At 37.6% G+C, this 26063-nt stretch overlaps 2 long non-coding RNA genes across 2 annotated transcripts in view; one reads left to right on the forward strand and one right to left on the reverse strand.

Annotated features, from left to right (window-relative positions):
* Nucleotides 1-9917, reverse strand: part of LOC128382289 (uncharacterized) — a 41735-nt gene extending 31818 nt beyond the window's left edge. The window contains exon 1 of the long non-coding RNA XR_008323722.1: nt 9873-9917. This is a non-coding gene — a long non-coding RNA (uncharacterized LOC128382289). The remainder of the gene's footprint in view (nt 1-9872) is intronic.
* On the forward strand, nt 6676-10225 carry LOC128382287 (uncharacterized). Its single transcript, XR_008323719.1, has 3 exons — nt 6676-6713; nt 8767-8849; nt 10146-10225. It is a non-coding gene; the product is annotated as an uncharacterized LOC128382287 (long non-coding RNA).
* Nucleotides 10226-26063: the final 15838 nt, after the last annotated feature.

A 26063-nucleotide genomic window follows, 5' to 3' on the forward strand; every position in this document is an offset into this window, starting at 1 on the left:
TTTCCAACTCAAGTTAGGTGCCTTACACATATGTAAGCATCTAATAAAATATTTTAGATTCCCATTTAAGAATATATAAATCTTTCATTTCATCAATAACTGCTCACCACTTTAAACTGCAAATATTCTTATGTATTCGTAGATTTCTCACATTTAAGTTATGTACAACATGGTCTCAAGCTGCTCCTGCAATAACTAAGCTTCAATAAATGATTTGATAGGAAGCCAATAAGATGTTTTCTATATGTCTGTAAAGAGGAAAGTCTCAGATTTATGGTGATACAAACATTATCTTTCTACACCAGATATTTGGTGAGATATGCTTTTCCAAAGTTTGTCATCAAATGTTATTTTTGAGGAAGGGGAAAAGGGCTTAAAACACATTTACATAGGCTACACATGTATGTGCATATGATCACGTGAATGAGCACATACACAGTACAGTAGATAGAAAATAATACCAAACATTTGGAATACAACTCATAAAATATTATCAAGTGTACTGTGCATATGATATAAAATATAACAGTGTATTTACATATAATCATATGAAGAATATATAGTGAAAAATATTAACATAGAGCCATGTGCTAACAAGTTGTATATTGTGTACCAGGAGCCTGAGGAAGTGGGAATCTTTCACCAGAATGAGGATGTGGTCTGTGAATGCATTTCTGTGGCATTTTTGTTGCAGAAGATCATAAACACTCTGCAAACTCTTCAGATCTGTGTCTGTGAAAATGTATGTGTGTGTGTGTTTGCTCTCTCATCATTTATAAACAACATCCTTACACACACAGTGTTTATATGTACAAATGTACCATAGGGGTTATAGAGTTAAAATTCAACCAAACCCAACTGAAGATGCTCATTCTGCTGTTGCTCATTAATATCGAAACATCTTCCAGTTTGTTTAGTCAGTCCAACAATGTGCTAAAAGAACACATTGTATCAAGTCACGCTCCCTCATTAGTCAAGGACATGTAGCTTGTGTGTTTCTCGTCACTTGGTGGTGTTTTTTTGTTTCCTGCATGGGGAGACAAGTCCTGGAACCGGATCCAAATAAGGATCCCTCTCCCACAAATTTAAAAGGGTTAAAATTTGAAAATAAATGCATGAATAGGTTCCACGCATTCTTTTCCTGTGGACCGAGTGTAACATTTCTGCTTTTAATCTATTTTGAGAGAATATATTGTTCTAAATATTAAATATAATTTGGTGAATCATGTCAAGTCACGTGAACCACATGAAGTGTCTCAAAGTGTAACCATCATTTAAAAGACTGTTTTGTTAAAATTGTGAAGAGAACTACAGTATATAACAGGAAGTGGTTTTAAAGAGAACAACCTCTGCTGCCTGACAAGTTTAGAAGCTCTTAATAATTACTCATAAACTGATGTTTTTTGGTTTAATCGCGTTTGCTCAGTTTATATGTCCCATGGTGTAACCCTAGAAAAGCTTTGTTAATTCATAAGAATTCATTAAAATGAATATTTACACTGGGAAGCTGGGAAGACCAATGTTCAATGGGTCGCAGCCTGATGCCTCTCTGAATAATCAAAACAATGATCTTGTGTTGGTTCCTCCCACTGTGTAACCGTGTCATGCTTGTATTGATAAGATGTAAAACAGTGACTCACTGTGATACACACTGTCTCTCTTCCTCTTTCTGTGTCATCGTCTAACACAATTGATTCCATGAAGCTTATCTGCTGTCGGGGAGGCAACCCTAAGGAGGTTCATAACATAAAGAAGTGTTCTCGTCACTTGGTGGTGTTTTTTTGTTTCCTGCATGGGGAGACAAGTCCTGGAACCGCATCCAAATAAGGAACCCCCCCCCCCCCCCCCCCCATTCCTTACAGGAAAGTTCCTACCTATAAAGGAGTAGCTTGAAGAGATCCAGTCAGACAACTCATGACACTGTTGAATGGCTTGTCTCCAAACAACTAACAAGTCAACCAACCAAAATGTCCAAGATGATCCTGTCCATCACTCTCCTCCTGCTCTTGTGTCTGTGCAGCGACTCCGCAGCAGACAGTAAGTACTAAACATCCTAACACTTGAACTGCTTCTCTTCACTTTACTCTCATTTTGTTATGTTTTAAGGTTTTAGGCAAAGCTGTCCTTGTAAGAGAACTTGGTCTAGTTCAGGATGTGAGCGTGTAAAGACTCTGTATGTGATAATAAGACTTTAAAGAGTCTGTGAGATGAAAATGCAACTGAAATGCAATAACAAATGATTTGTTAAAATTATTTCAAGAAACAGAGACACTTCAGTTTATCCTATAAGACAGTTTCATATTTCATTATTTAATAATGAGATGCAGCAATGTGTAATTTCAGGGCTGAAAACACTAAACAATTATCTGCATGTTGTACCAATAACATCAATGAAAGCACAATATAGGCTATTTTTATTTTCCTAATGATTAAGAAGCATTTACCATCTATTTATCATTAACTTTTTGACATTACTAATATATGCTACAAAACATTGAATAGTTACCAAAAGCCCTTGAAAAAGTTCAGTCATGTTACTATTGGTCTCATGTTGTGTTTAATTTTTTATGTTGATTTCGACAAAAGTAGTAGTGTTTTCCATTGTCAATGAGCACCACCACCATGTCGAAAAGATCATGGCTATCGTGTATTTGTTTTGGAAGCAAGTCAAAGAAAGATGCTGCTTATGTTCAATACTATTTTTTACGTCTCTGAACATAGCTGTTTGTAGGATGCATAGGCAGTGGTGGACAGTAACAAAGTAAATTTACTTGAGTACTGTACTTAAGTACAGTTTTTGAGTATCTGTACTTTACTTGAGTATTATTTTTGGGAGATACTTTTACTTTCACTCCACTAGATTTGAAGGACAAATATTGTACTTTTTACTCCACTACATTTCTATTGATGCTCTCGTTACTTGCTACTTTTGAGCTCACGTCAGCTGATTATTATTATTTTTTGCAAAATTCTGAGAAAAATAAACGTTCTGCTGATTTGCATATGGTTTGTCTTAGTCGTATTGCCGTACCTGTACTACGTCATGCCATACAAAGAAATGAAGAAACTCCCTCCGAGCAGGTCTTATCTTAAACCCATGATTGAGATTTTTGTCACAAAAACTGATCACAGCCTACAAAAACTCGTCTTCCAACCTGAAAAAGTATGTCGTGGTAAAGTAACTGCTTACGTTAGCTAGCTTAATGTTTGTTAAATTGCAGATGAACATTTTAAACATAATTGTATGTGCTTTAGTATCATAGTTGCCATTTTTAAACGGTTTAAACATATGGCAACTGTTGCAGTGAAGTTGAATGATTAAGTTGACTTTCTGTTCATGTTTTTTATACAATTCATATCAAAGAGTCCAAGGCAGGGGTTAGGTGTGTGGAAATGTAACTGTGTTCTGAGGCTTCTTGACTTTATGTGTTTAATTTTGAGCTATAAACATGTCTGAAGCAGAATCACATCAGTGTATTGTATAATGACAATAAAGCTACTTTCCTGTATTTTCTGAGATATTTTTAAATACTTTTACTTAAGTAATTGTTTAAGCAAATACTTCAGTACTTTTACTTGTACTGGAGTAATATTTGACAATGAGTATCTGTACTTTTACTTAAGTAGTGAAGTTGTGTACTCTGTCCACCTCTGTGCATAGCGATGAGGTAATGTATTGGTTTGTGGCTGTGTAAGATTAATAACTGTAATATGATGATGTTGGTGAAATCAAGTTTTGTTTATTTTAGTATGAATCATACAACGAGGCATAAAGAAAATGGAATAATTTTTAACATTTTCAGTTTTAAGTTATAATATATACAAATTGTTATTGTTTTTCAAATGAGAAACAATCATTAAAATTGCCACTTAGTAATTAGATATCTGTAATATTTATCTTTCTTTCTTTCTTTGCACCCATGTAACGCTCTGCCCAACACTCAACATGTGTCTTCTCTCTCTCTCAGGCCGCCATCCCTCCAAAAACCGGCAATGCTGCGATAAGGTCTCATCACGTAATATCTCCCGCAGAATAAAAGGGACCACGTACCAAATCCAGTTTCCCTATGGCAAATGTGTGCATGCTATAATGTAAGTTTAAACATTGTCTCTGCCAGAGACACACACACACACACACACACACGCGCGCACACGCACACGCACACGCACACGCACACACGCACACACACACACACGCACACACACACACACACACTCTGGATCATCTTCCTGTTTTCTTTTTTTTCAGTTTCAAGACAAATGATGATAAAAGGGCCTGTGTTGATCCCAAAGCGGCATGGGTGAAGAACAGTAAGTTACTCATGATGACACACACACACACACACACACACACACACACACACACACAACACATTTACTTGTTTTCTTTCTGCTTTCCAGAAATCGCCAAACTGACAAAAGATAAAAAGGTGTGAAGCATTGCCGCTTGTCTACATTTTCCTGCTCCTGTTTGAAAACGCCACCACTCATCCACACACACACACGCACACACACACACACACACACACACGCACACACACGCACACACACACACACACACAGACAGATTATGATTATAGAAAAACATAGCACAAAAAGTAAGGAAATTTGTGTTTGGTTGATTATTCCTTTGTTGTAACAATGCTTCTTGGTAGTAGATCTTATGCCGTTGGAAAGCCTGCTTATTTCCCTTGAAAATGATGCCACATTTGTAGGCAACATGCATTTGTGGAATGAGCAGCAGAGTTGAGCATGTGGGTTACATCCAGCTTATTCTGATATTGACTCTTGTTTGGTGTGGTTTGGTGGATTGGATGACTGAAGTCTGAAGAAACAATTTATTCATTTAAAGAAACAGGAGCCTCTGTAGTGTGTGGAAGAACCATACAAATGTCCTTACTTTTTGTGATATGTTTGTATATATGTCCTTGCAGCTGAAATATGTACAGAAACTGTATTATCAAGCAATAACTATATTTGAATCTATAAAAAGTGTTTGAGAGTTTTAGTTGTTTTCTGATTTTTTTTTTATTCATGGCATGATATTATGTTGATCAATGTCTCCTTAAAGGTCATGTTATGCTGCTTGATTTCTCATATCAAACAGCATTGATTAAGAAAGACCCGACATGAAGGGCGTAATAGTTGAACATTGGAAGGGGCTGAGATCTTCACTCAAGTGGGAAGAGAACACAAATAACCAGATCAATTAAAACAAGGTCTGAAATAAGGTCTTTTAACAGCTGTAGTGGCAGTAAAGAATTTATTTTTTTTGGAATATAGATGAATAAAAACCAATGCTGATCTTATCTCACCACCAGGGATGGTCAGCCAACTTTTGTAGTGACTAGACCACGATTTGGACTTAAATGCACAATTGGAGACAGATCAGATCACAAAACACAGTCCTTCAATCAAAAACAGGTCGGTAACAGACAAGCAGCCAGAGCAAATAAATTCAGAGGGTGAAGGCAAAAGGCAGGGTCCACAAAACTGGCAAGGCTCACAAAAACACACTGAGACTAACACAAAGAAAAAAGTCTGGAAAACAAGATACAAAGGAAGTACAATGATAAAGAGAACAGTGGTGGGTGTTGTAAGGATAGTTAGTTATAAAGTTTTTTTTTTTTTTTTAAAGTATATTTTTTCGGGCTTTTTTTGCCTTTAATGTACAGGACAGTGGAGAGAGACAGGAAACAGGTAGAGAGAGGGGGAATGACACGCAGGATAAGACCGCTCGGCTCGGGATTCAAACCGGGGTCGCCTGCAACGAGGACTGTAGCCTCAAGACATGGGGTGGGTGCGCTACCCGCTGAGCTATGCTCAACCCCAGTTATAAAGTTTAAGGCTGAGTGGTAAACAGCATCTAGTGAATTCAATGTAGAAACAGTTGCTATTCCAGGAATAACATCCCCATAATCAAAAACAGATAAAATAGTGATTCAACAATTCATTTTTATGGTGAATAGGGAAGCAGTTTGTTTAGCAAGTGTGTTAATGTAATGCTTAAAATTGAGATTATTGTCCAGCCATATGCTAAAATATTTCCCTGTGCATGTGCCATTAGCAGAAATACTATTGCAGGATTAAGTGGAAGTATTCTTAGTGAACAGCATCCATTTAGTTTTATCTGAGTTCAGATCTAACACTTAAAAAAACACAGGAAACAGGCCACCCCAAAAAGAAAATGGAATATAATTCATAAAATAGTCTCAAGTGCACTATACATATGACGTAAAATATAACAGTGTATTTAAATATAATCATATGAAAAAATATATAATGAAAAATATTAAATATGGAGCCATGTGCTAACAAGTTGTATGTGGTGTACCAGGAGCCTGAAGTAATAGAACATATTTCAGTTAGAATGAAGATATGGTCTGTTGCAGAACATCATAAACACTCCTCAAACTCTTCAGATCTGTGACTGAAGATGTATGCATGTGTGTGTGTGTGTGTGTGTGTGTGTGTGTGTGTGTGTGTGTGTGTGTGTGTGAGAATCTCAGTGCCTGGCGTTCATTGCTCTCTCATCATCTATAAACAACTTTTCCCACACACACAGTATTTATATGTAGAAATGTAATACATAAGTTCATCACTGCTTTCAAAGGGTTAGAGTTTAACAACCCAACCCGCCTGAAGATGCTCATTCTGCTGTTGCTCATAAATATCGAAACATCTCCCAGTTTGTTCAGTCAAACAACTAACAAGTCATCCAAACAAAATGTCCAAGATGATCCTGTCCATCACTCTCCTCCTGCTCTTGTGTGTGTGCAGTGATTCAGCAGCAGACAGTAAGTATTAAACATCCTAACACTTGAACTGCTTCTCTTCACTTTACTCTCATTTTGTTATGTTTTAAGGTTTTAGGCAAAGCTGTCCTTGTCAGAGAACTTGGTCTAGTTCAGGATGTGAGCATGTAAAGACTCTGTATGTGATAATAAGACTTTAAAGAGTCTATGTGTGTGTCTTTTATTTTTGTTCTCAGCTTTAAAGTGTACAAGAATTCAACTTACTGAAGATATGATCCTAATAATTATGTTCAACAATTAGCATCATTCTCACCTTGTTCATCACTATTAGGTTTAGATGATATATGTACAGAAAGTACATATATTGTTTTAGATTCTTCAAGATATTTTCAAGAAGTTCAGATGCTCTCAATTTTTTGGATAAACAGTAATTTTTCTATTACCATTAATATTACTTATTTCTATATCCTAACACAGCTGGCATAAACAAGAGCCGAGTGTTTTTGTCCCTTGTCATATTCCTCAGAAATATTTTCCTAAGAAGTAAAAACAAAGTCATGATGTCCTTTTAAGGGCATAATTGGAGGCAAAAGTTCCCTTTTGGAGAAGGAGAAGTTGAGTTGTAACTGTCGAGAAATGATTGAAAAACCAAGTATTGGTCTGAATGTAAAGTAAAGTGTGTTAACGTAATGTTTAATCTTGAGTTTATTTTCCAAGATATTTTTACTGAGCAGAAATGATCAGAAATAATAATACAGGATTCCGTGGAAGTATTCTTGGTGAACAGCATCCATTTATTTTTCTCTGTCTTCGAATATAACACATAAACAAAACACAGGAAACAGGTCACCCCAAAAAGAAACACACAAAAGACCAATCAATCGACATCATGTGGTGAGACAAAGGCTGAAATTTGATAAGATGGGTCTTCAGTTATTTTTAAAAGCTTCAACAGAGATTGAAGACCAGATGTGTACAGGAAGAGTTTTACAGTCCCTTAAGGTTCACGGTCATAAGCCTTCTCCAAGTCCAGTAGCAGTACAGTATATGCTTAATAACTGCATACTTCAATCTGCTCTTCAGACAGAGAAGGACGCTACAAAAGGACTTGACATGGGTCTTCTCATTGTTGCAGAAGAAGATGGAACCAAGGAAGAGTTGCTGGCAAAAGAGTTGGTCGATGTTGCTGTTGAACTGGAGGAGCACATCACTCTGCACAAGCTAAGAGATGTTGCTGATGACCTCATAACATTGCTGGGTGTACTTTACTACCTTAGCATATAGACTATCCCGAAGGACTTACGTATATGGGCATTGGCAGTGGCAATTGCTCTGTGAAAGTTAATGGACTCTGAAACAAGTTGGTTAATGGCAGCTCTTGGTTTCAGACAGTCTTCTTGGATAATACAACTGTTTATTCAAATATGTGTTCAACATAAGGCCACTGATAAAAAAACTTGCATACTGTAAGTTGTAAAACTGTTGTTACGTCAAATGTTGTACATTATTGGTTCATTAAGAGCTCATCTCCTATTCATGTTTGTGCAATTTAACTACAGGATTTTAAAGTTTCTTATCTTACCAAACTGAAGAGGCTAGAGGTTAGAAATGATTTTAAGTCAAACTAACAAATTAATCTGATCATGAAGAAAAGTCAAAAGGAAAACGAAAGAGAAAATCTTTCAGTCAGAATGAGGATGTGGTCTGTTGCAAAACATCACAAACACTCCTCAAACTCTTCAGATCTGGATTGTGTGTGTGTGTGTGTGTGTGTGTGTGTGTGTGTGAGAAAGAATCTTAGTGCCTGGCGTTCATTGCTCTCTGATCATCTATAAACATCTATCTTTCCCCACACACAGTATTTATAAGTACAAATGTAATACATAAGTACGTCACTGCTTTCAGATGGTTAGAGTTTAAAAACAACCAAACCCGCCTGAAGATGCTCATTCTGTCGTTGTTCATAAATATTGAAACATCTTCCAGTTTGTTCAGTCAAACAGCTAACAAGTCAACCGACCAAAATGTCCAAGATGATCCTGTCCATCACTTTCTTCCTGCTCTTGTGTCTGTGCAGCAACTCCGCAGCAGACAGTAAGTACTAAACATCCTAACACTTGAACTGCTTCTCTTCACTTTACTCTCATTTTGTTATGTTTTAAGGTTTTAGGCAAAGCTGTCCTTGTCAGAGAACTTGGGCTAGTTCAGGATGTGAGCATGTAAAGACTCTGTATGTGATAATAAGACTTTAAAGAGTCTGTGAGATGAAAATGCAACAACTTGTTTAAATCATATCAAGACACAGACACTTCAGTTTATCCTATAAGACAGTTTCATATTTCATTATTTAATAATGAGATGCAGCAATGTGTAATTTCAGGGCTGAAAACACTAAACAATTATCTGCATGTTGTACCAATAACATCAATGACAGCACAATAAAGGCTATTTTTATGTTGACAAGTTTATTTTATTAATGTTTAAGGAGCATTTACCATCTATTTATTATAGTGTATTTGTGCAATATGAAGACACCAGTCTTAGTCAACTTGTTGACATTAATAATATAAGCTACAAAACATTGAATAGTTACAGAAAGCCCTTGAAAAAGTTCAGTTCTTTTACTTTTAGTCTCAGTGTCTGCAAGAATTCAACTCAATGCTAATTAGGTTAAACAATTAACATTCGATTTCAGCTTGTTAATCACTATTACATTTAGATGATATTCTCAGTTATGCAGGTCATCATATGTCCCAAAGATCAAGAGCAACCAGACTTGTTTTAGATTCTTGAAGATATTTTCAAGAACGTAAAACAAGTTCAGTTGCCCTCAACATTTTGGATCAAGTAAAACAGTAAATTTGCTCACCTATTTCTATATTCTGATTAGTTACTAGAAGAAACTTCCATTTTTTTGTGTTGATTTTAGCAGCCTCTATGGACCAGAGTAGTAGTGTTTTCTATTTTCAATGTGTACAACCACATCATGTTGTAAAGATCTTGGCTAATGTGCATTTGTTAATCATTTATTTTTCAAATGGAATCATACATTTATTTTTAACAAAAAATATAATTTTGTTGTTTCTGATGTGGTCTTCTCAAAATTAATTTGTTAACAGCTTTAAAGGACAGGTTCACAAGTATTCAAGTCTGTCTTAAAACACAGACTTGCCACATGTTTTCCACACTGTAATCATTCCTCCTGTTAATGCACTTGAGTAAGTGATGAGGGACGAAATCCACAGTCCTCCTTTCATTTTTCAATATATGTTCTTGTCATTTCAAGACGTGTAAGCAGTGTGCCACCTGCAAATTAAAGTAAGTACAACCCACCAAGCAGCAACAGGAACTCTGCCCAACACTCAACATCTGTCTGTCTCTTTATTTCAGGCCGCGTTGCTGAAGAAAAGACGCAATGCTGCACAAGGGTCTCATTGAAAGATATCTCCAAACGCGTAGTAGGGGCCATTTACGAAAACCAGACTGCTCATGGCAAATGTGTGAATGCTATAATGTAAGTTTAAACATTGTTTTTGCCACGCACGCACGCAAGCACGCAGGCACACACACACAGACACACACACACAAAGACTATGGATCATCTTCCTATTTTCTTTTTTTTCAGTTTCTGGACAGTTTTTAATGGTAGGGTCTGTGTTGATCCCAACGCTGCATGGGTGAGGGAACGTAAGTTACTCATTGTGGCAAGTACATCACAAGACACACACACACACACACACACACACACACACACAAAACCCACACACACCAGCACTTTATGATTGGTGTTCTTTCTGCTTTCTAGAAATCGCCTATATGACAGAAGCTGGAACGCTGGATAGATAGATACTGTAGATAGATAGATAGATAGATAGATAGATAGATAGACAGACAGACACATATTAAATGCCTAATAATCCCTCCTGAATGCCTCTGTCCTTGCAGCTGATATATGTGCAGAAAGTGTATTAATAAGCAATAATCATATTTGTATCCTAAAATAAAAATAATGTTTTTTGGTTGTTTTCTGTTTGATTCATGGCATGATATTTTGTTGATCAATGTCTCCTTAAAGGTCATGTTATAGTATGTTGCTTGTAAGACTGTGTTGCAATTTCTCATATTAAACAGCATTGAAACATGAAGGGTGTAATGGTTGATCATTAGGAAGGGGTGGGAGGGTGGGACCAGGGAGGGTTCAGGGACATTTTGCAAATAGGCTGTTCAATGGCTTTAATTGTAAGCTGAGGCAACATAAAATAAATATTTAATATATCATATTTCTATCCTTAAACCCTATATTAATAAAAAATAATAATAATAATAAATCATGTTTGGTTTTCTTGACTGTTTGGATATGTGTATTCATTATTGTGTCCTAGCCAGAGTATTTATGTTCTCACCTGCTCATCTGCCCGCACCCCATCTCTCACTGTGGGGAAACAACATGGTCCAGGAAAAAAAACAAAAAAACTCTTACAGGTCTTTTAGCCTGCTAAACAGTGTTTGTGGGCCATAGCATTTTAACTCTCTGACCTCATTACCTGGTCAATGTGCCTTCTCTCCCTCTCTGGCCACCCTTCCTGCCTGTTGCTATGTTCACCTTTTTGGATCGGACACATTTTAACATACAACTTAAAAATAAAATGACCTATACCTTATATTAGCAAGCTAATCTCAACCAGCTAGCAGCTTCAGTGAAAGTATTAGTATCAGATTATATGATGGCTAATATTAGCCTACAGTAGCCTAGCTATTTTACAGTTCAGCTAACACAATGAACCAACAGAAAATAAGACTTTCATCTGAGTCATGAGTGGTAGAGCCATAGCAGCGGCATACCTTTTGTTAAGAAGTTTATAATTGTAAGTTGTCTGTCACTTCTGTTCTCACTTTATATGCAGGCTTGCTGTTACTCACATCTACGATTTTAGCTGCTGCTTGAGAAGAGGTGCAAGGACGGGGGTGGGGAGGACCTGACAAATTATTATTTAACACGCTAACTACATTGAATCGAGAAAACCAACCACATCATCATGTTTAATAACAGTCAATATCATTGCGATATGATATTTTGGGGGGCTTGTACAAGCCAGTTTTGATTTTTGGGGGTGTTACATCTCCCCACCCCATATTTTATGCCGATGCCTGACATGTAAGTTGTTCTTAGTAGTAGTCAATTAATAATTATAGAACAAAAAAATGCAGACTCAGTTCAGCGAGGATAAATGACATTTATTCGACATTTTCTACATTTTATTGACATTTTTATTTGTACAAAGTTTCTTATCTTGCCAAACTGAAGAGGCTAGAGGCTAGAAATTATTTTAAATTGAACTAACAAATTAATCTGATCATGAGGAAAACTCAAAAGGAAAACGAAGGAGAAAATCTTTCAGTCAGAATGAGGATGTGGTCTGTTGCAAAACATCACAAACACTCCTCAAACTCTTCAAATCTGGATTGTGTGTGTGTGTGTGTGTGTGTGTGTGTGTGTGTGTGTGTGTGTGTGTGTGTGTGAGTCACTGCTTTCAAAGGGTTTCAGAGGGTTCAGAGGGCTGTCGTTGCTCATAAATATCGAAACATCTTCCAGTTTGTTCAGTCAGTCAAACAACTAACAAGTCAACCGACCAAAATGTCCAAGATGATCCTGTCCATCACTCTCCTCCTGCTCTTGTGTCTGTGCAGCGACTCAACAGGAGAAAGTAAGTATTAAACATTCTAACATTTCAACTGCTTCTCTTCACTTTATTCTCATTTTGTTATGTTTTAAGGTTTTAGGCAAAGCTGTCCTTGTCAGAGAACTTGGGCTAGTTCAGGATGTGAGCATGTAAAGACTCTGTATGTGATAGTAAGACTTTAAAGAGTCTGTGAGATGAAAAAGCAAGAGAAATGCAGTCACAAATTACTTGTTTAAATCATATCAAGATACAGACATGAAATGCAGCAATGTGCAATGTCAGGGCTGAAAACACTAAACAATTATCTGCAACAATTATCATATGTCCCAAAGGTCAAGAGCAACCAGACTTGTTTTAGATTCTTGAAGATATTTTCAAGAACGTAAAACAAGTTCAGTTGCCCTCAACTTTTTGGGTCGAGTAAAACAGTAAATTTCCTCTCCATCTCCATCTAATAAGCTCTGTATGGCTGTGTGAAACATGCTGTAAATAAAGAATGGACAGACAAGTAGAGTCTCATGATGCCTTACCTTATTTTGTCAACTTTTCAATTACCATTAATATTACCTATTTCTATATTCTGATTAGTTACTACAAAGAATTTTCATTTTTTATGTTGATTTCACATTTTTACATGGCATCACCACCATGTCATGTTGTAAAAAGCTAGCGTGTGTATTTGTTTTGGAAGCAAGTCAAAGAAAGATGCTACTTACGTTCAATACTATTTTTACTTCTCTGAACATAGCTGTTTGCAGGATGCATAGCGATGATGTAATGTATTGGTTTGTGGCTGTGTGATTAATAACTGTAATATGATGATGTTGGTGAAATAAAGTTTTGTTTGTTTTTGTATGAATCATACACTGAGGTTACATGTAAGGCTGAATTCACACCAAGTCTAACTTTACTTTCAATGCTATCAAATGAAGAGAAATTACCTCAATTCATTGTCCCCCAATAATGTCTTTGTCCTCCCTCATGCTACAATGCTACATGTAATGTAAACATTCGTTCTTCTGGTCTGACCCACTGGCATATAGAAATAGCCAGTTTGCACACACTCACACACACACACACACACACACACACTTTATGATTTGTTTTCTTTCTGCTTTTCAGAAATCACCGATATGTCCCTAGGAGAGGTGTGAAGCATTGCTGCTTGTCATTTTTCTACTCCAGTTTGAAAATTCCACTAAACACACACACACAGACAGACACACACACACACAGACAGACACACACACACACACACACACACACACACACACACACTAGCACATTGACACACCTTATGTATGGTATATTAATTAATAATCCCTTTTGAATGTCTCTGTCCTTGTAGCTGATCTGATATATGTGCAGAAAGTGTATTATCAAGCAATAACTATATTTGTATAGTTAGCTTAAAGAGTTTGTTTTCGGCTGTTTTCTGAATAAATTTAGTAATGAAACTAATCAATTCACAGTTTATGAGGCGACTCATAAACTGTGGCAACAAGCATGTATGTTACTTTTCGACTTACAACTTTTGTGCACATTGTAACAACTTGATTTTCACAATTTAGATGTTTTACACATCTAAAACAAAAATTCAAATGAGTTTGAGATATTGGCCAGCCTCATGTTGGGAGTTTTCAGTTTTTCTGAAGAGGGATCATAAGAATTTGTATTTTCTATTTCTTCTGTTTTGTGTAACTGCATGTCTTTTTGTTGTACAGTATGACTTTTATTTGAATTCTTGGATATGTTGATTGATCCATCAGTCAGATTGATTGAGTTATATACTATCATAGACCAGCATCCAAACTGGAGTAGACTGGCCTTGTACCTTGAACACTGACTCCACACACTGGTGGAGTTTGAGTTGTGCAGTGAACCTTCAAAGACTCTCATCAGACTGGTTTCAGTCTGAGAACAAAAAGTCTGTAGAAAACATGAAAAATACAAATGTTTTAACAACACTGGAACATGCTTCACACAAATTAGTGTTAGATGTTTTGGGTGTTTTTCAGTCAAAACTATCAAGTATATGACAGGTTATTGCTTTTAACCAGCTTGACATCATTCATCCATGTTTAATAGATGGTTTTACAGATTTTCCCCCACCACATCACCACCAAATATTAACAAGTCTTCATGTTTACCTGCAGGGGGAGAGAACCGTCCATCATGGGCCGCCCACACAATTTCACACAGAGCCGGTTGCTATCTTCCCAGGTTAGCTGAAGAGTTAAACTATGAGGAGATTCTGCTTTAAAATGTTGGTATCAGCACTAAATTGGTCACCTGTTTTTGCTTGGACCATTTATTGAGTTTGGAAAACTATAGAGGAAATTTGTATGATCACATTGTTTTTTTAAATAAGAAAATTGAATAATTATTAACTTTCAGTTTTGAGAAACAATCATTACAATTGCCATTTAGTAATTATATATATGTTATATTCTATCTTTAAATTAGGAATTCATTTATTTTTTGAATCACATATTTTTTGCACCCATGTAAAGATGCTCTGCCCAACACTCAACATCTGTCTTTCTCTCTCTCTCTCAGGTCGCCATTCCATCACAGACCAACAATGCTGCCATGATGTCTCAGCAAGAAATTTTTCAGATCTCATAACAGAGACTACTTACCAAATCCTACCAAAGACTGCCGATGGCGAATGTGTGCATGCTATAATGTAAGTTTAAACATTGTCTCTGACTCTGCCACACACACACACACACACACACAGACGCACACACACACACACGACTCAGCATCATCTTCCTGTTTTGTTTCTGTTCTTCTTTTTCAGTTTCACAAGATATGATGGTAGAAGGGCCTGTGTTGATCCCAACGCTGAATGGGTGAAGGAACGTAAGTCACTCATGGTGGCACACACGCACACACACACACACACACACACACACACTACAACAACCACACACGAGCACTTTATGATTTGTTTTCTTTCTGCTTTTTAGAAATCACCAGTATGACGCTTGGAGAGGTGGGAAGCATTGCTCCTTGTCTACATTTTCCTAATTGTTTGAAAACGCACACACACACACACACTAGCACATTAACACACATATTGTATGGTTTATTAATTAATAATCCCTTTTGAATGCCTCTGTCCTTGTAGATGATATATTTTTTTAATAGATGGTTTTAGTGATTTTTCCATCACATCACCACCAAATATTAACCGGTCTTCATTTTTACCTGCAGGATACCCTCTCAGGCCACCTTCCCTTCAGTATCCAGCCATGCTGCCATATGGTTTCATCAACTAATATTGCCAGCAGCATAAAAGGGACCATGTACCACATCCAGTTTCGCAATGGCGAATGTGTGGATGCGATAATGTAAGTTTAAATATTGTCTCTGCCACACACACACACACACACACACACACACACACACACACACACAAAGAATCAGCATCATATTCCTGTTTTATTTTCTTTTTTAGTTTCGGGACAAATGATGGTGAAAGGGCCTGTGTTGATCCCAATGCTCACTGGGTGAAGAAAAGTTAGTTACTCATGATGACACACAGACAAAAATGAACACACACACACACACACACACACACACACACACACACACACACACCAGCATTTAATGATTTGTTTCTTTCTGCTTTCTAGAAATCGCCAATATGATAATGGTGTGAAGCATTGCCGCTTGTCTACATTTTCCTGCTCCTGTTTGAAAACACCACCATGCAACCACACACACACACACACACACACACACACATACACACACACACACACACACACACACACACACACACACACACACACACACACACACACACACACACACACACACAGTGACATTTATAGATATACACATATCAAACTCCTGAATGCTTCTGTCCTTGCAGCTGATATATTTGCATAAAGTGTATTATCAGGCAATTACAGTATATTTGTATCTCAAGGCAAGTGTTTGTGTTTCTTTGGTTGTTTTCTTTTAATGTTTGATTCATGCCATCATATTTTATTGATCAACGTCTCCTTAAAGGTCATGTTATGCTGCTTGATTTCTCATATCAAGCAGCATTGATTAAGAAGGACACAACATGAAGGGCGTAATAGTTGAATATTGGGAGGGGCTCATGTGGGAGGGTTTGTGGATATAAGAAACAATGACAGCAACAATGCAAAAAAATATTAGGTAGATAAATAGAAGAAAATAAAATGAATGAATACAAGTAAACAGATGAATTAAAACACTAAAAATCTTCTGTGAGTGTGAACCAATATCGTGTGATTCAGAGTTGAGTGGCAGTATCTGTAGTAAGGCTTTATAGATGAATAAAAAACAATGCTGATCTCGCCACACCACCAGGGATGACCAGCCAACTTTAAGTTTTCTTAGTGAACAGCATCCATTTAGTTTTATCTAAGATCAATCACTCCACATCTTGTGCTGAGACAAAGGCTGAAATTTGATAAGATGGGTCTTAACTTGTTGGTTGCAGGACTTCTTTTCCCCACTTGATGGCGACAAAGCTGTGACAAACATTAACTTGCAGAGAGCACTGACTCCACATACTGGTGGAGTTTGAGGTGTGCAGCCAACCTTCAAAGACTCTCATCAGACTGGTTTCACTGTTGCTGATGATCCAAACATCCCTTCAGAGGCTTTTCCTGCATGAAGAGAACAAAAAGTCTGAGGAAAACATAAAACCATATTGGAAAAAAAAAATCAACAATGCAAAATGCTTCACACAAATTAGCATCTTAATGTTCTGCCTTAAATGTTTTGGGTATTCTTCATTTGAGGAAGAATGAGGATATTGTTTTTAGTCTTTTCCACAAGACTGAAAGACAGCATTCATCCATGTTTAAAAGATGATTTTACTGCTTTATTTCTACTACACTACCACAAATGTTATCAGTTCTTCATTTTGACCTGCAGGGGGAGATACCCTCACACACATCAATCACAGGCCTGTGAGGAAACAGAAACATTTCAAGCAAAAGAAAAGCTGCTTCATGTCTCCTCAGGTCAGCTGAAGAGTTAAACTATGAAGAGCTTCTGCACTCACTACTCTCTTTGAAAGAAGTATAAAAACATAAAAATGAATAATACATTTTAAATCAAACAATCCGTCTGAAGTAAAAAGCTGATTCAGCACTTACTCAAGATCAGACTTTTTGCAATAACCTTATTAATGAATGAAAATCTCTGCATAACAGATCACACCATCAATCATTCATCCTGTGTGACCTTTTCTTTTACTTGACATTTATAACTTTACAGCTAACAGAGAGCGTGTGAATCATTAGCACGGTACAAATGAATAATTGCATAGTCATGGTGAGAAAATGATCATCGTTCTTCCTCTTTGTTCTGCATATGTCACTCTGAAGCTGTCAAACAGTGTGAGCGACAAGCTTCTTTATATTTATATCTTAAAACAATGTAAAAGAGGTAAAACATGACAGTAAAATGAAATTTATATATATTAAATAGTCTTTTCACCAGTGATTTGGATTTCCTTCATGGTGCCTGGTCACATGGTCACATAAACCCTGTATGTGTGTGTATCCTGACACATATTAAAGAGGGTTCTTTAATATCTGTCAGGAAACAAATTGAGGACAATGTTTCTGCTGCTCACATACTCATACATTGATGGAAGCAAGCTACCACATAGGGTGCTGGCAAAACCATCGGGACCAATTTGGGGTTCAGTATTTTGAACCAAGCGAACCAAGGCATTTCGGCATACAGACAGGAGGGGTCGGGATCAAACTACGGACCTTCTGATTGGTGGACCACTAACTCTACCTCCTGAGCCACAGCTGCCTCCTACATCTGGGAATTACGCACATTTCCCATAAAATAAAACTTGCATAATCAAATTTTGTTGGTTTAATTAGGGAAGTTATCCAAATGAATGTGAACCTAAACAGGGATGAAAGTGGTTTTAATTTCTTGCAGGTATTATCATCCCTGAACAAGACAAGTAGTGCGTGTGCTGAAAAAATATCTATATCCCTAAATAGGCAACACTTTGGCCTAACCAGGCCTTCTTATTAGGCCTATTATTATTTGTCAATCATTAATTACAAGTCTCTTTCATGATTAACAACAGGTAAACTCCTATTAACTGAACGCTTTTTGTTGACTTTGTGCCTCTTTGGTCTGGCCATGAACTTGTTCTAAATCATCATCCATGGGTGGTGTTGTTCTACTAACTTTACTTGCTACTTTTTCTGTTTCAGCATTACTGCCTTTTCTCTTGAACATTTCAGTAATTGTTCTCTGCATTTTGATTTTAATATCCTTTTCTCCTTTACCTGATTCTCAAACTGTGTCTTAAAAAGCACATGACAGGAGTGGATGACTTCCTTTAAGTTACCATAGAAACGTTGTTCTTGTCTTTGAGTTGTTTTCCTGTGTTTTCCCATGAGTGTCTGTGTTGTGACACTAGGGGCATGTTCTTAGATGTGCATTGTCAGTGCATGTTGGTCTTCCACAACTACCTACTCCTCACTCCTGCTGCACACCATCTGTTGCTTCAGATAGTTGGACATTAATAGAATGTTGCCTTGCTGAATTTATTATTTATTATTTCTTAAGTTGTTTTTTTTTTGTTTCCTGGACGGCATTCCGTCTGCAAAACTTTTAATTGCTCACCATACCGGACCACACCGGCTCACTTTCCCCCCTGAACCTAAATGAGAAAAAGAAGAATTAAAGTGACTGGAAAACATTATGTCACACAATTCAAACTAGAAGCTCTCTTAAGCTCGGAAATTGTTTACAGCAACAGCAAAATTTGTTGTGGTTAAAGTGTTTATCTTGTGATCATCTTTCGTCACGTACTGTCTTGTGCTGACAGTAAAAACGAGAGGAGGTGTGAATATCACCTCTCACACCAACCATGTTATTTAAAACATGTTTTTCTCTAGTAAACCTTACAGAATTAACCATATAGAATTCTTCAACGATTTCATCATCCAAGCCATCATCCTGTGTCTTAGACTCCATTACAACTAGGCTGCTTAAGGAAGTCTTTCCCTTAGCACTTCCCTTTTAGATATAATCAATCAGTCTTTAGTAACAGGATATGTACCACAGTCCTTTAAGGTAGCTGTAATTAAACCACTTCTTAAGAAGGCTACTCTTGATTCAGAGGTTTTAGCCAACTATAGACCTATATCTAACTTCCCCTTTCTCTCCAAGATCCTTGAGAAAGAAGTTGCCAATCAGTTGTGTCTACATAGTAATATATTATAATAAGTAATATAATATGTAATATTATTAGGAAAAACTCAATACATTTTCATTGCTATGTGGACGATACTCCATTATATCTTTCAATAAAGCCAGATGAATGCAACCAGTTAACCTAACTACAAACATGCCTGAAGGACACAAAGGCCTGAATGACGTGCAACTTCCTGCTACTAAACTCAGAAAAAACTGAAGTTATTGTGCTTGGCCCCAAACACCTTAGAAACACATTATCTAATGATATAACTACTCTGGATGGCTTTACTTTGGCCTCTAGCACCACTGTAAGGAACCTAGGAGTTAGATTTGTTTAGGATTTGTCCTTCAATTCTCACATAAAACAAATTTCAAGGAATGCCTTTTTTCATCTACGCAACATTGCAAAAATCAGACACATCCTGTCTCAAAATGATGCTGAAAAACTAGTCCACGCATGTGTTACTTCGAGGCTTGATTATTGTAATTCATTATTATCAGGCTGTCCTAACAAGTCTCTAAAGACGCTCCAGCTGGCCTACAATGCAGCTGTACACATACTGACAAAAACTAGAAACATCATATTACTCCCATTTTAGCATCACTGCATTGGCTTCAAGTAAAATCCAGAATAGAATTTAAAATCCTTCTCCTCACTTTCACAGCTCTTAATGGTCAGGCTCCATCATATCTCCAAGAACTTATAGTACCTTATGTACCTACTAGAACTCTTCGCTCCCAGCATGCAAGCTTACTTTCCTAGTATTTCTAAAAATAGAATGGGAGGCAGAGTCTTCAGCTATCAGGCTCCTCTCTCCTGTGGAACCATCTTACAGATTTGGTACGAGGTGCAGACATTTAATTCTACATTTAAGAGCAGGCTTAAAACTTTCCTTTTTGATAAAGCTTATAGTTAGGGCTGGCCAGGCTTGTCCTGGATCAGCTCCTAGTTTATGCTGCTATAGGCTTAGACTGCCAGGGGACTCCCATGATGCACTGAGCCCCTCTCTCCTCGTCCCTCTCTCTCTATCCATCCATCTATATCCATTCACGAGCAAGGAACACATCACCAACGAGATACGTTTTAACAGATTTATTGACAGAATTTGAATGAATTGTGTATTCTTGATGCGGAGTGATTCTTGATACGGTGATTCTTGATGCGGTGTGGGGAGGTCGGACGAAGGATCCGCCGCTGCGCCCGGGCAGTGACAAACCCCCAAAAACCTCCAATTATTTGAGACGTGCTCGTGCGGATCTTAAATTGTTGAGTCTGAGCAGATATAGCGGTGATACGTTAGTGTGCGTTAATAGTGATAGTCCAAGATACAAGCAAGACGGCACGGGTCGAAGTGTGATGGTGACACAGTGAATTCTGAGCATCCAAGGAAACTGAAGATGCTGTATGGAATATGGAATATGGACATCACTTTGAGGGTCAGGGCGATGTGAGGAGTTTGGTATCCTCAGAGAATGGTGTGTAAGCAAGTGGACAGCAGTTCGGCGGTAAGAGAAAGCCGTTTGGCTGGTTCTTGGCTGACGAGACCAGCGAGAAGTGACTTACTTGGGGATGGTTTATGGCTGGGCTGGGATTACCTATGATTAGTTTGGAGAAAAACTAGTAGGTAGTACTAGTACCTACTAGTACCTAGTAGGTGTTTTATGTTCATGGCAGAATGAGCATAGGTGGTGAGATAGAACGAGGGGGAAATGATGTTGTGTCGGTGATGAAAGTGTTGGAAATTATTCCAAGCTGTCCAGTAGGAGGAAAGTGTAGAAGATAAGCTGTTAATATTGTAGTTTGGAATTCGAAGATCAGGAGTATTAAAGATGGATTTACAGATTGAAGTCAGTGCAGAATATGGAGGAACTGGAGTCGGCAGCGGTTTGGCGTGCAGAGCCAAGTTTCTGAACTTACAGAATGGTAGTCAGCGATGGTATTATGGTGGCCTGGAACGTGAGCGGCGCGGAGGATATATTGGTTAGTGATGGAGTGCCACGTGAGCGACGCATGAATGAAAAGGAGTTGGTGCGACCTTGGTTAATGATTTCAACGACAGATTATCATAGTGTATAAGAATGGATTGAAGTGCTGTGGCTGGAGTAAGAAACCGCATGGGTCGCAGGCATCCTGGTGCCTGGTGTCCCTGTCTAGGAGCGGCGCTGCGGTTGGAGTGAGGAGACGGCAGGGGGTTTATGACTCAGACAATATAGAAGCAATTTCAGGTTAGCTGTATTTGTGATAAATTGTGTTAGTAGCTTGCGATCCAGCTTTTAACGTGGACGATACAGAGTGATTTCGGTTAGTATTGTGATAACTGTGTTAGTAACGTGCAATACGATGAGTTTAATGGCAGATGATGCCTAAAATGACGATTGACTCGATATGCTGGCAACGTGCAACCTGGTGTTTGTAATGTTCAAGCACGTGTAACGGTGTGCAATGGCAAAGTGACGCTAGAGTAGCTGCGCGAGAAGCTTCCAGCTGGTATATGGAAAAGACAATGTGGAAGTAACTTTAAATTAATTATGAATCTTTACTACAAAGTAGTGGAGATGGATAACGTATGATGCAGGACTGATGCCGTTGATATAATGCCATAGACTGTATAGAAGAAATGGACATAACAATGTGACGTCACCCACTGGTTTGTGGACTGCTGCTCGGGAGCCACTTTATTTATTTATTTTTCTTCTTTTTCTTTTATGACACCAAAACGATAATACTGACAAGTCCGTGTAGAATTAGTAGCGCAATACTACCTGGCCCCTGCCGGGGGCGCTGTGGCCGTGGGGGACGATCTGTTTCTGGGATGACCATGAAAGCTTGACTGAGACTGCCTGCACGTGAAACTCGAAAGCGAGAGTGAACGAGGGGGAAGCTGTTAGGTCTGTTTATATAGGAGCCGGAAGGCGTGTAATTGGTGTGTGTTCCCGCTCCTGAAACTGCGCTTATCAAGCTTCGATTAATATTCATGTTCTATTAATGCATTCAATAACCCAAACTTCTTCCCCGGAGTTCTATGTGCTGTCTCGTCTCACAGGTAATCTGGGATTGTAGATGTCTGGATGACAGATTCATGCTAACTTCAATGTCGATTGTTTTTTTTGTTTTTTTTTTCAATGTGCTTCTCTCTCTTATCCTCCCCCCTCCTCTCAACCCCAACCGGTCGAGGCAAATGTTCCCCCACCTATAGAGTCTGGTTCTGCCTGAGGTTTCTTCCCGTTAAAAGGGAGTTTTTTCTTGCCATTGTTGCCAAGTGCTTGCTCATGTGGGAATGTTGGGTCTCTTTAAATCAAACTTAAAGAGTACGGTTTAGACCTGCTCTATGTGTAAAGTGCCTTGAGATGACTTTGTTGTGACTTGGTGCTATACAAATAAAGATTAATTGATTGGTAAGAGGGTACAAATGACTTCTTGAGATTATTTATGTGCAAACTTAATTTATATAGCACGAGTCATATATTAAATACAACTCCAAGTGCTGAATATTAAGAGTTAAACATTACACTTACAATCTAAAAAGGCTAAAAAGGTGTGTGTTTCCTCTCTCTCTCTCTCTCTCTCTCTCTCTCTCTCTCTCTCTCTCTCTCTGCAGCCATTGTGGTTAAAAGTGGCCTCAGACCAGACTCTCAAACAAGAAGTTGAAAAGGTGTGTGTTTTCTCTCTCTCTGTCTCTCTCTGTCTCTCTCTCTGTCTCTTTCTGTTTCTCTCTCTGCAGCCATAGTGGTTAAAAGTAGCCTCAGACCAGACTCTCAACCAAGAGATGAGCACTAGAGGACTTGAGGGATGTAGTGGCCGGTGTTGGGGGTAATGTGTTACTAAGTAACAAAGTAATGCGTTAGAGTGCTTAGATTACTGTTTTGATTAACATGCTCCGGTTATATCACTGCATGTGTATACAGCAGCTTGGCGTGCAAGATGGGACAGAATTCATTGCATGCAAATATTCACATTATTTTTTATTTTATGGGAGGAAATAAGAGCAAGAACATTACAGTAACATGCAAGTTGTCTGGGTAACAACAGCCTGTTGCCCTGCTAAAGTGATGTAGGTATGTGTTTCATAACTTGTATGTGGGTATATGTTTGAGAAAAAGCCACTTAAGTACAATAAAGAGCTGTAAATGGGACATTGTGTCTGTTATTCCTGCTATTAGTGTAAAGATTTACAGATTTTGGGCTAGACTTTGCTGTGTGATGATGGTACAGTCACTATATTTAAAGGAGGTCTTGACTAAAACAACATGCACAAGAAATTACGAAGGGGTTTTCATTTTTCGTTAACACAAAAGTACTCTAACCAGTTACTTTTCTCAGAGGGCAATGCTGTAATGTAACTAGTTACTTTTTAATGGCAGCAACTCTGTAATGTTCCCCAACACTGGTGGTTACATACAGATTAAAGATCAACTAAAGGAAAAACCAACATAAAGTGTCTCAGTATGGTGTTGGGCCACCATGTGCTACCAGAACATCTTCAATGCTCCTTGTTTTAATTCTACAGTCTGAGAGCTCTACTGGAGGGATGAACATCATTCTTCCAAAAGATATTCCCTCATTTGGTGTTTTAATGATGGTGATGGAGAGCGCTGTCAAACATGTCGGTCCAAAATCTCCCATATGTCTTCAATCATGTCTTTCCCATAGATCTCAATGCAGAAGTCACTTTAGTCACTGTTCTTATTGAAATGTGAGCTAGTTGAGCAGTCTTTATGACTAACACTCCTGCCCCAACAATGAATTCTCTTTCAAAGTCCGTCAGATCTTTTCCTCTTGCCATCTTGATACAAAATCAGAATCAACTTGGCCTGCTTAGCATTTTTTATACATGCCAAAGAGCATGATTGGATGTGAATTGCTTAATTGTACCATGAAGTGCACTTGTGTGGAAGCATCTGTTTTCATTATGTTTCTCCACTCATTTGTTCTGGTTTATCTTTTAATTTATCACCTGGCTGTATAGTATAGTAGTCAAGAGTCCGACCAAATAATATACATACACAAATATTAATGATGGTTAGTTGTTTTCAAAGTGAGACCTGAAATGATCTGGAATATTTCTCTCCTTGAATTGTAAAAGTTATATAATGTCATAAATTGTAAGTAGTTGAGTGTCTTGAAATAAAGGGCAAATATTTGAGTGAGTTGCATTAATGACAAACAGACCATCATTTCATCACATCCTGAAACAGTGGTATGATGAGCATGACACAGTATCCGGTCTTCCCCAGTGAATAGCACAGTACTGAAAGCATTGGTAAAATACTGAATGCTGATATCTGCATAAATTCATTTGAAACGGAGGTATGATTATCATGCCACATGACCCAGTCATCCTTCTTTTCTAAGTGAGTCTAAAAACGGTCTTATTCTGCAGAATTACTTCCCCTTTTGATTTGTTTTAGTGGAAAGGCAGGAAGTAATTGAGGGGTTTTGGTTTTTGGGGAAATACTGTCTTTACTGGAAGTGGAAATCATGAGGTCACACATTTTCCACTGTAAAACAAGATATCTACAAAACGTAACCATTTAAAACCTACATACATCTATCATTCTGTTTGTCTACTTACATATTTTTCATATATTTGGTTAATTACAGCAGTCTGATTGGAGATTCATATTGTAATGAAAATATGTGGTTCTATGTGTTGTCTTACATTTAAATTAAACAATTTTCTTAAACTCCCCTTTTTTGTCCAAACAACAGTCCAACTCACAAAGATATCCAGTTTACTGTCAGATATGACATACAAAAGCAGCATGACTTCAAATTTGAGAATTTGAAGCCAGAGAGTTTTTGGCATTTTTGTTCAAAAAATTACTAATCTCTAATATACATACAACGTTTCAGTCAAATATGTTCTTCAGGTATATGCTGACAAATGGAAATAAACATCTTAATACACAAAGAGATCACAGCGACCACAGTCGTTTCATTAGTGGTAAGAAGCTGCGCCTGGTGACTTAGAGTGAACTCCTACTATTTATCACAAGGCTTCTTTTGACCTTCAGACACACATCTGTGCACACATCTCGAAAATATTAAAAATATATATTAGGGGAAACAACAAAAGGACATAACAAACATATGAAGACAAATACTTGTACAAAAAAGCAAGTAATCCTTAGGTCAGGTCTATGTTAGGTCAGGAGTTTGAGGAAAATGAGTGGAGAGAATAAGAACAATGGGCAACATCAAGTAAAAGCCATCATATAAGCTTTCATTAGTTGGACATGAGACTAAAATGATTAATTATTTATCAAAATACTTGATTGTGTTAATTTTCTGTCAATTGGCTCTCCATAGCTCTGTGTTCAACCTCCCCTGAATGCAAGAAAGATCTTCTGGAGGAAGAATTGAAGATCTGAGAGTAAAAATTTAAATAAAAATGTC

This window comes from Scomber japonicus, chromosome 21 (assembly GCF_027409825.1).
Source record: "Scomber japonicus isolate fScoJap1 chromosome 21, fScoJap1.pri, whole genome shotgun sequence".
Classification (NCBI taxonomy): Eukaryota; Metazoa; Chordata; class Actinopteri; order Scombriformes; family Scombridae; genus Scomber; species Scomber japonicus.